The sequence below is a fragment of the Kogia breviceps genome, chromosome 11 (genome assembly GCF_026419965.1).
Source record: "Kogia breviceps isolate mKogBre1 chromosome 11, mKogBre1 haplotype 1, whole genome shotgun sequence".
NCBI lineage: Eukaryota > Metazoa > Chordata > Mammalia > Artiodactyla > Physeteridae > Kogia > Kogia breviceps.
Genome location: NC_081320.1, coordinates 4,703,500 through 4,714,050, shown reverse-complemented (window position 1 = coordinate 4,714,050; position 10,551 = coordinate 4,703,500). Strand labels below are relative to the sequence as shown.

At 40.0% G+C, this 10,551-nt stretch overlaps 1 long non-coding RNA gene across 1 annotated transcript in view; it reads left to right on the top strand.

The window, feature by feature from the left end:
* The window catches only part of LOC136792063 (uncharacterized), a 35,254-nt gene continuing 24,703 nt past the window's right edge, over positions 1–10,551 (top strand). Inside the window, exon 1 of the long non-coding RNA XR_010835224.1 lies at positions 1–67. This is a non-coding gene — a long non-coding RNA (uncharacterized lncRNA). The remainder of the gene's footprint in view (positions 68–10,551) is intronic.

Below are 10,551 nucleotides of genomic sequence, written 5' to 3'. Positions count from 1 at the left end.
GGCTGGGCCCGTGAGCTGTGAGCTGTGGCCGCTGAGCCTGCGCGTCCGGAGCCGGTGCTCCGCAAAGGTAAAAAAAACCTCTTCCTTACCCTATGAATTGTATTTACATTTGTTTTGAAGCTACTCCCGACTTTCACAAAGCTGTCCTAAAATACAAAGTTTTCTCCTATTCCATTATTCAGGTTGTTCATTTCATTTGATGTATTGGGTGCAGCACTGGTTTGGGGGTGTAATTGATGCGGTATCAAATTACAGCTGTGTAACCTTCAAACTGGGGGAACTTAGACCGGTTACCGTAACACTTTGAACCTTGTTTATTGATATATAAAATGAGAACAATAATATTACCACTAGTGTGAGAAATAAATGAATTAATGCATGTAAAACCCCAGGTAAGGTATCTATCAGGCCCTAATTGAAAAAAAAAAAAGTTACACTTATCCTCTATTTATCCAGGAAGAATGTGTGTGTGTCTGTGTGTTTGAGAGAGAAAGGGAGAGAGACAGAGAAGAAGAGAGAGAAACTAAGGCACTAACGATATTTTCTTTGTGTAACTGGTTTTGGGCACTCAGAGCTCGTCCCTGGACAAGGTTTCTGTGCGCGCCCATTTGCCCTATATGGACAATTTTCCCCACGCTTCCTAAAGAGAGAGAGCTAGTTAATTATTCGCAGCACTGATAAAACCAAATCAGTATTTTTCAATTTGTTTTTGTTAGCTTTCAAAAAAAATAAAATAAAATAAAATATTTTGGTATAAGGCACCATATGACAACATTTTAATGGAACCACTGGCCTGGTGATGTTTGCCTGTGTATACTTTTCTTCTTGGGGTCACACGAGCTCCCAGCTCTGCATCATTTGCTTAGATGATTTTTTTTCTTTATGATTGGTTATAATTTCTTGTGTGGGTGCTGGGATTCAAAGAAAAAAGTCAAATAGCATAAATTGTAATGTATATAAGCGTAGCTAGAAGATTCCGATTATCCCTCATGTGTCCATCACCAGCTTCATCGAATACTAACACATGGCCAAGCTTACCTCACTCTACCCATACACTGACACCACATCCACATCCATCTGATGGAAATTCTCACACATCAACTCATCTGTACATAGTTCAATATTTATCACTCAAAAATAGTAACGGTAGTATTGTGAAAACAAAACTGTTAGCATTTTATACAAAGTTTAAGTAGGATTTTATCAGAATTAAGAAAATTTTAAAGATTAAAATAATAATTCTTATTTTTACTGTATAATAATTGATACATTAAAAACAATATCTGTAGCCCAATGTACATTATTAAGCAAAACAGTAAAATAAATATAGATGAACCAACAACTCACTTGAAGAGCTAGAACGATCCTGATGTCATTGCAAGCATTCTTTCTTTATCCCAATCCCTGCCTCTCCACTCTGTCCTGTGGTGACCAATGTTCTAAATTTTACATTTATTTTTCTGTTTGTGGTTTTATCCCAGATGTTTGCCCTGCTGACACCTTGGTTTTAGCCTCATAAGACATATTTCAGGCTTATCACCTCAAGTGTTATAAGAGAATACATTTGTGTTGCTTGAAGTCACTGCTTGTGAGATACTTTGTTGCAGCAGCAATAGTAAAGTAATTGTTCATTTTTAAACTATAAAGTCGTGGTATAGCATATTATACTCTTTTGAAACTGACATCCGTTAACTATGTATTAGATTTCTGAGTCCTCTAAATTATTGTAGCTAGCCACATTCATTGTTACTGATGCATAATTTTCCATTGTGAAAATGTACTATGGTATGCCCACTATATATAAAACCTATCAAACATTCTCTAGGAAAAGCTCTTAAAAATACAATTGTTAAATCACAGAGTACATTAACGGTAAAATTTAAAGATTTGCCAAATAGCGTACCAATTTACACCACCACCAAAAGTGTTTTAAATGTTCTTGTTATTTCCTATTTATACCATTCTTTGGTATGATTGAACATTTTTTTTCCTCTAAAAAAAATAGTGTACAGACTATTTTGGAGAAAATTCTAAAATTTTTTGAGATTATATTAATGAGGACCCAGTTCAAGTGAGAGGATGGTTGGAAGACTCAACATAATAAATATATTAATTCTCCCTGAATGTGTCTGTATATTTAATGAAATCTAAATAGAAATATGAACATGTTTAATACAGGATTTGTCAATATTTAAACATTTTAAGAGTAAAAGGAGACTTTAAAATTAAAATTTATGTGAAAGTGCAAAGTCTCAAGAGTAGGCAAGGTAAAGAAGAAGGAGGAGGAGGGGGAGGGAGAAGGGGGGAAAGGAGGAGAGAGAGCAGGGGAAAAGGAAGAGGAAGAAGATTTGGAGGACTAGTTAAATTAGATCTCAAGTCTTTTTGTAAATCTACAGTAATTAAGACAGCACAGTCTTGGTGAAGGGGTAAATACATTGACAAATAGAACAATGCTGAAGACTCTAGAAATGGACTCACCCATCTATGTAAACATATTATCAATTAATGTTCATGAGAAAACTGGCTTCCATCAGAAAAAAAAAATTGAATTGCTATCTTTCATCCTACATAAAAATCAATTCCTAATTATTTAATACTTAAATATGGTAATATGGCAGACTTTTCATTATAAATAAGACCTTTAGGTCATGTAAAGCCCAATGTTAATGTGGTAGATAGCATTCTAAGGTGGCTCCTGTGCTAGGCTGGCTGGATTATGACCCCTAAAATATGTCTATATGCTAATTCTAGGAACCTGTAAATGTGTTACCTATAGGACAAGAGGGATTTTGCAGGTATATTAGCTTAAGGATCTGGAGATGTAGAGGTGATCCTGGGTTACCTGGGTGGGTCCAATGTAATCACAAGAGTCATTATAAAAGGAGGCAGCAGGGTCAGAAGGCAGAGGAGAAGATGCTGTGATGAAGGATGTAGAGATTAGAGTGATATGGTCATGAGCTAAGGAATGCCAGAGGCCTCTAGAAGGCAGAAAAGACAAGGAACAGATTCTCCCCTGGAGCCTCTGGAAGGAGCCAGCCCTGCTGACACCTTGACTTTAGCCTCATAAGACATATTTCAGATCTATCACCTCACGTACTGATACTATAAGAGAATATATTCGTGTTGTTTTAAGTCACTACATGTGAGATACTTTGTTACAGCAGCAACAGTAAAGTAATTCAATCCTTAAGATTTCCTATTAGCGTAATACCCTGCATAATCCATGGGACTGTGAATAGGTTAGATTTTACTTCTGGGGTTCAGTTATGTTATATGACGCAATTGACTTTAGGAGATTATCTGGGTGGGGCTTATCTAATCATCTTTGAAAGCAGAGAGTTTTCTCAGGCTGGTCACAGAAAGGATGCAAGAGAGAGGCATTCAACTAGGGTGAAATTCTCCATTGCTGCCTTGATGATGAAGGGGCCGTGGGATGAAGAAAATGTTGAGGTCCAGAAGCTGAGAGTGACCCCTGGCTGACAGCTAGCAGGAAAACATGAACCTCCATCCTACAATGGCAAGGAGCTGGATTTTGAAAAATAATAATAATAATAATAAATGATAGTAGTGGGCTTGAATGCAAATTTTTCACCAGAATCTCTAGATGAGAACTCAACTTAGGCATGTGTATGTGTATATATATATATATATATATATATATATATATATATATATATTTGCCATCCACAAACTGGACACCCAGGAAAGCCAGTGGTACAGTTCCAGTCTGAGTCCAAAGGCCTAAGAACCAGGAATGCTGATGATGTAAGTCTCAGTCCAAGGGCAAAAGAAAATCCATATGTCAGCTCAAGCTGTCAGACAAAGAGAGAGAATTCAACTTTTCTCTGCCTTTCAGTTCTGTTCAAGCCATCAGTGGATTGGATGATGTCCATCCACAGTGGGGAGGGCCATCTGTTTTACTCAGTCCACCAATTCAAATGCAAATGTCTTCCAGAAACAACACCACAAACACACCCAGAAATAATGTTTAACCAGATATCTGGGCATCCTATGGTCCAGTCAAGATGATACATAAAATTAACCATCATACTTCTGACCCCAAAAACTGTGAGGTAATAAACTTTTGTTGTTTTAAATTGCTATAATTGTGGTAATTTGTTACGCAACAGTTGAAAACTGATACACTCTATGTTGCAGTTCTATTTGATGGTTGAGTGCTGTTTGGCTTGGTGGTTCAGGTAAAACCCCATTTATGATGAGCAACTCAGACAGCATGGCCTCCTGGTGTCCCATAATCAGGCACTCTCAAAAGAAATGCAGTTACTTGCTTAAAAGTTATTTGCATGGCTTAACTCCAAACTCTTAGGGGGTTCTGCTATGATTTTTCTACTAGGACTTGCCACAGGCTTTAAAGGGCTCTGATCTTTCATAATATTTTAAGCATCATTGAATTTGTGATAGCATAAGGGTCAAGAAGAAGAGCTGCTTGTTTTATAACCTTAATTATCTGGAGAGCCTTCTGTTTCTCTGTGCCTCACTCAAATTTGGCAGTTTTGTGAATCACCAGGTAAATATATCAGAGAAGCACTTACAAATGCAGCATATGTTACCTTCACCTCCCAGGGTAAATATTATAAGGAAGCCCTGAGCCAGCCTGATTGTAGTGTTGCAGAGTTGAATCTCCAGTTAAATGCTCAACCCTACCCGGTCACTTAAGCTAAGAACAGGACAAGTGTAGAAACCTGAGACCTGAGATGGCAAAATCTGGGTAGACAAAAATGAGTCTGAGAACTTGAAGCTGCAGAGCATCTTCTGCACCCATTAATAACAGAAGCAGTCTCTGTCTTCTCACTACAAAGAGCCAGCTTTCCCCTGTATAAAAATATGTCAATAACTTTACCAGTGTTTATGGTAAACAGAAAAGTGAGGCAGCCAGAGCCTTAGAAGGGCAGGGTGAGTAGTAAGTCAAAGCCATCAGGGATGTGGTATGAGCCATCCTACCAGAAAAGCCACCTAGATGAGCAGCAATGACGGATGACAGTGAGGGAATCCAGAATGAATAAGGCAGGAGGAAGATGAGGGTATTAGTTACAGCCCCAAGACCAGCTAGAGGGTTGGGGGCCACAGTTCATCCTACTAACCTTCCTCTTTTAAGATTCCCTTGGAATCCTGAATAGGGGCAACTTATTTTACAGGGCAAGTGGATTCAAGTGGTGCTAAGGGTGGACTATATTGGATCCTGTAGTAAACTGCCCAGATCTCCCTTCAAAATTTTGTACTCATACTTCCAGCTTTCAGAGGTGTTGCTCGTTGATGACTGAGTCCTTACCCAGAAACTATCCTCAGGTGAAGAGAGCTGCCTTGTGAAAGTTTTCTCCCCCTCCATAGGGGCTGACTGCATCCAGTGACTCATCTGTGTGGAGACAAAAAGGCCATCCCTCCTACATAATTCAGGACATTTCTGAAATTTTTCAGCATCTGAACGCCCTGTGAAATCAGCTGAAACTTTGTTGCAACTACATTGAATTTAACTTCTCTCTGTGCCCAAAATGGCCTCCACCTGTTTCTCCAGACACCAATCTCCAAAAAATTTCCTGCACACAAAGCTCCGTCTCAGAGATTGTTTCCTGAGGAAGCTGACATAAGAAAATGGATCTGGGACGGTAACAGTGGATTATTACAGGCTTAATCGTGTTGTGTCTTAAATTGCAGCTGCTGTTCCAGATCTGGTAGATTTACTGGAAGAAATTAACAGAAGCCCTGATCTTTAGTATGCAGTTATTTAATTCAAAAATGCCTTTCTTCTCTATTCCAATAAATAGGGAACACCAGCAGCAGCTTTCTTTTCCTTGGAAGGGGTAGTAGTATACTTTCACCATTTTGTTCTCGGTTATAACAACTTCAGTTCTATTCCATAAATTAGACTGTAAGGACCTTGGTTATTTTACCATCCCAGAGGACATGCTTGTCCACCACATTGATGACATTCTTATAAGGTTAGGTGACCAGGAAATAGCAAGGAGTATTAATGTCTTGCTAAGACATATATGTGTAAGAAAATGGGTACTTCATTCAGTAAAAATCCAAAGGTCATCCAAGTAAGTCACAAGACGGTGATAGTTACAACAAAGCAGGGTAGGTACACCAAAATAGAGTTAATTTATTTGCTTATTTATGTAATTATTGTTTGTTTCTTCTGTCTGTAGTGTAAGTTTCATGAGTCCTAGAAGTATCATGTTCATGAATGTATCTTCTAGCCCTGGCTAGGACAGAGTCTAAACCATAATAAATACTCAGGAAATAGTTATTAAATGATTTAAGAAATAAATGAATAAATACCATCTAGCTAGGCTTCTTGATATATGGCCTGCTATGATGTACACCAATGAGTTCAAGGTTTACTATTGTTTTTTCTAGAGTCTAAAATTAGTGTTTGAAATATAGCAGCTACTCAATTAATGGTAATTATTCTTTTGAAGTAGAACAAATACTATCATTTTACTTTTAGGAAAATAACCTGTCTGAGACTACCCAGTTAGTGAAAACGTGATATTGGTGATAAAGATACAGATTCTGTAGTCAGAATATTTTTAATTGAAAATATGGTTTCGTCTCCTCCAGCAAGGTGACCCTGAGCAAGTTACTCTACTTCTCTGTGGCTCATTTTCCTTATCTATAAAATAGGGGTTAATAATAGTTAGTATCTACTTTCTAAGATTGTGGAGAGTTTTTCAAATTCCACTTAAAGATCCTAAAACAATGTCTGCCACATGGTAGACATTCAACTGCTTTTTTTTTTTTTTTTTTAACAAATGACCAATTCATGTGAACATATATGGAGATGTGGTTTCTGCAGTCATAGGGTCTCAGTCTGGAAGTCAGACTGGGTTTTCTTCTCTAGCCTTTTCTCTAACCCCACACAGGAGTCTATTAACCAGTCTGCCACTAACTCATTCATTAGCTGCTTGAGGGCAATTACCAGGTTTTCTTTACCTGTATTTCTTCAAAGCCTAGTATATGGTACCTGACACATTTGGCAGAACGATTTTCACCTCTACATTAAACAAACTCAGATAAAGGCGTCACACATACCAAGTTCTTACTTCAGCAGTGTTGTTTAAATACAAGACTTTTGTAAGTTTTCTGAAAGAGTGTTTGGTTTGGTATAAGATAAGGAAATGAGCAGGAGTTTCCCTGAAACTTAGACATCTCATACAAAGGACAATATGGAAACCAAGACATAAAAATGGTAAATATGACTCAGAAAGAGAGGTAAGGAATCATACTCAGAAAATGTAGCAATTCAACCCTGCACAGACTGGTAACAAGGGAAACAGGTTGAGCACAGGGTGCGGAAATGTTTGTCAAAGGAGGTTGGAAAAAAATGAGACTGGTGTTTTTGATGTGAATGTGATGTTTAGAGCACTTGTGCCTCAGTATTTTGCCAATGATCCAATTACACACAACCTGTGTAGAATACAAATGGAGAGGACATTTGGTAGAATTTTATGAAAGCTTCCTCAAATACATATACCTCATGGCTGCTAGGGCCTATTTTAAAGTAGTGTGCCGAGTGGGGAATGAAACAAGAAATTGCAAAGATCAAATGTGGGGAAAGGGCTTCCCCGGTGGCGCAGCGGTTGAGAGTCCGCCTGCCGATGCAGGGGACGCGGGTTCGTGCCCCGGTCCGGGAGGATCCCACGTGCCGCGGAGCGGCTGGGCCCGTGAGCCGTGGCCAATGCGCCTGCGCGTCCGGAGCCTGTGCTCCGCAACGGGAGAGGCCGCAGCAGTGAGAGGCCCGCGGACCGCAAAAAAAAAAAAAAAAAGTGGGGAAAAATGCCAAGGAAAGGAGGCGTCAAAGTGTCTATTTTGGAGGAGTTGATACCAGTGGTTAATTAAGGGTGTAGCTCTGGAGCCTGAATACCTGTTTTTTTTATATAAGCTTTTATATTGATTGGTTTTGATGTTGGGCAAGTACTCTTTGTTTTTCTCATCTCAAAAATGATGATAGTGGTCATGTGAGTTGGGAAATTAATACACTTCTTGGAAAGCATTCAAGATATTCTGGCCTTAAATTCCAATATAAAATGAATACTTAAGCACTTGAAACAGTCCCATGATTTTTAAATAGGCATCTTAGCAAGACTACAAATAGCAATGGAAAGTTTAAAAGGATTGAAGTTTCTGGGACTTCCCTTGTGGCTCAGTGGTTAAGAATCCGCCTGCCAACGCAGGGGACACGGGTTCGAGCCCTGGTTTGGGAAGATCCTACATGCCTCGGAGCAACTAAGCCCGTGCACCACAGCTACTGAGACTGCGCTCTAGAGCCCGCAAGCCATAACTGCTGAGCCCACGTGCCGCAACTACTGAAACCCACACGCCTAGAGCCCGTGCTCTGCAACAAGAGAAGCCGCCGCAATGAGAAGCCCATGCACTGCAACGAAGAGTAGCCCCTGCTCGCTGCAACTAGAGAAAGCCCACGCGCAGCAATGGAGACCCAACGCAGCCAAAAATAAATAAAAATTTTTAAAAAATCTAATGGGTTAAAAAAAAAAGAGGACTGACGTTTCTCAACAATTACGAGTTTGATTCGTCAGATGAGGGCCAACCTTAAATGTTTAGAGAAATAACTGTTTGAATTTGAAATGTGTAACTTTAGTAAATTTATTATCAACTTTATAAAAGCAAAGTAAACCTCCAAATAGCTTTTGCATGTACCATACTGCCCTGCAGGGCACCGAAACACACATATTTAATATGAACTAATCTCTTGCTATGCTTTCTGCCTGTTTGGCTTCCATTTGGCTGTTCTTCAAATCCTCCTAGAAAACGCCTTCAGGCTTAAGGATGTCAGGTGGAGCTGAGGACAGAATCACCCGGTGACATCCCAAGACCACTAGCAGGGGTCAGCACTGCGAGGCTCTAAGCTGAAGAGAACCAGAGGAGGCTTTGGGAAACACTGGAAAGTTTTCAAGATATTTCAGATGACCTCTGGTTTTAATTTGGAGAACACCAACTCCGTATGCCTAAGTACGTGCTGTACCCTTCCACCAGAGGGACCCAATGTTTGGTCTTGTTATCTTCAATGATAAAGGATTAAGGTTTCCAGTGTGTTTCTGAGATTACCTTTTGTTATTCCGTGCTTGTTGGGGTTTTGTCTCTCCCTAAGGGTGAATTCCTGCATAATGGCCCACTCCCTTCTCTATGTGGATGCTTTAGCTGGCAAAAGAACTGAGGTTGAAATTTGAGATTGGCTTTATGGGTGAGGTTCCTGTTTGTTCAAAGCCACCTCCTACCTTTCCCCTCTGAAGCCACCAAAGAAAACTCAGAAGATCCTGAAGTGACCCTTAATTAGCTCAGCTTGGGGAGGAGGCCCAGAGGAGCTAAAAGAGAATGCCTTTCTTTTTCCGTATGGCAAATATAGTCTGGCTGAAAGGCTTTCATGGATTAATCAGTTCTCCCCAGTTTGATCTATTATCTGGGTAAAGGGAAACAATCTTTCCTCTGTTCCTTTCAGACCGGGGGCCAGACTTGGAGTTAGTGGTTCCTTTAGCTACAGTAGCTGTGCTTCTGGTAGTCAGTCTAAATGTTCCCTTCTCCGGAAGGCTCTGCATGTGCACCTTACATTTTGGTGTGTTAAGATGTCTCAGAGCCCTAGCATTTGAGCCTCGCTTGAGAAAAATGAATTTCAGGCATCAAAGTGGTTGAGAACAGGGACATCCCTGGCAGTCCAGTGGTTAAGACTCCACGTTCACAATTCAGGGGGCACAGGTTTGATCCCTGGTCAGGGAACTAAGATCCTGTGTGCCTCGTGGTGTGGCTAAAAAAAAAAAAAAAAAAAAAAAAAAAAAAAAAATGGTTGAAAGGGAAACAGCTTCTTAAAAAGAAATGTGATATGCTCAGATCTGGATACAAATCCAAACCAAAGCAGTGATCTGAATCAGATCATTTGAACTGCACTGACCTGACGTAACCACTTGAAACCCAATTTATTGCAATAAAAACTAGAAAGCACTGATGAGTGTCTCTTTAAGCTTCGTTGAAAAGAATATGAAAATATGAAAAGAAAAGAAAATGAAGTTGGTTTTGCCACACAATTTTACACTGCCTTTTTGTGGGGGAGGTCTTCCAATAGAGGCGATTGGACGAGTTGAAAGTTTCAAGGTTATTTTCTGGACTTTGGACACAGGAAATATTTTCTTAAGAACAAGGGTAATTACATGTAAAAACAACGCTTGTCCTACCAACATTTTATCTTAATGATTCTCAGACTTTATTGTGCGTGAGCGTCACCTGGGAATGTGTTCAAAGCACAGGTATCTGCACACCCTCCCTCCCGTCTCCCCTGAAATGAGCCCTTAGGTCGGTGCTGGGGCCCAGGCATCTGCATTTTGAGAAATACACACAGTGTCCTCTCTTGGGTAAATCAGAGGGTGTCATTGGCCTTCGCTGTGTGGGGGACTCTCACGGCCCCTCCTTCTCCCCTTTGCCTGCTTTACCCATTGCCCTCGGCTACCAAGCTCCGTGCACCACACATCGAATCCCTGGGCCTGGACCTTATAAGATTAAAATGGTACAGAAGTTTTCATA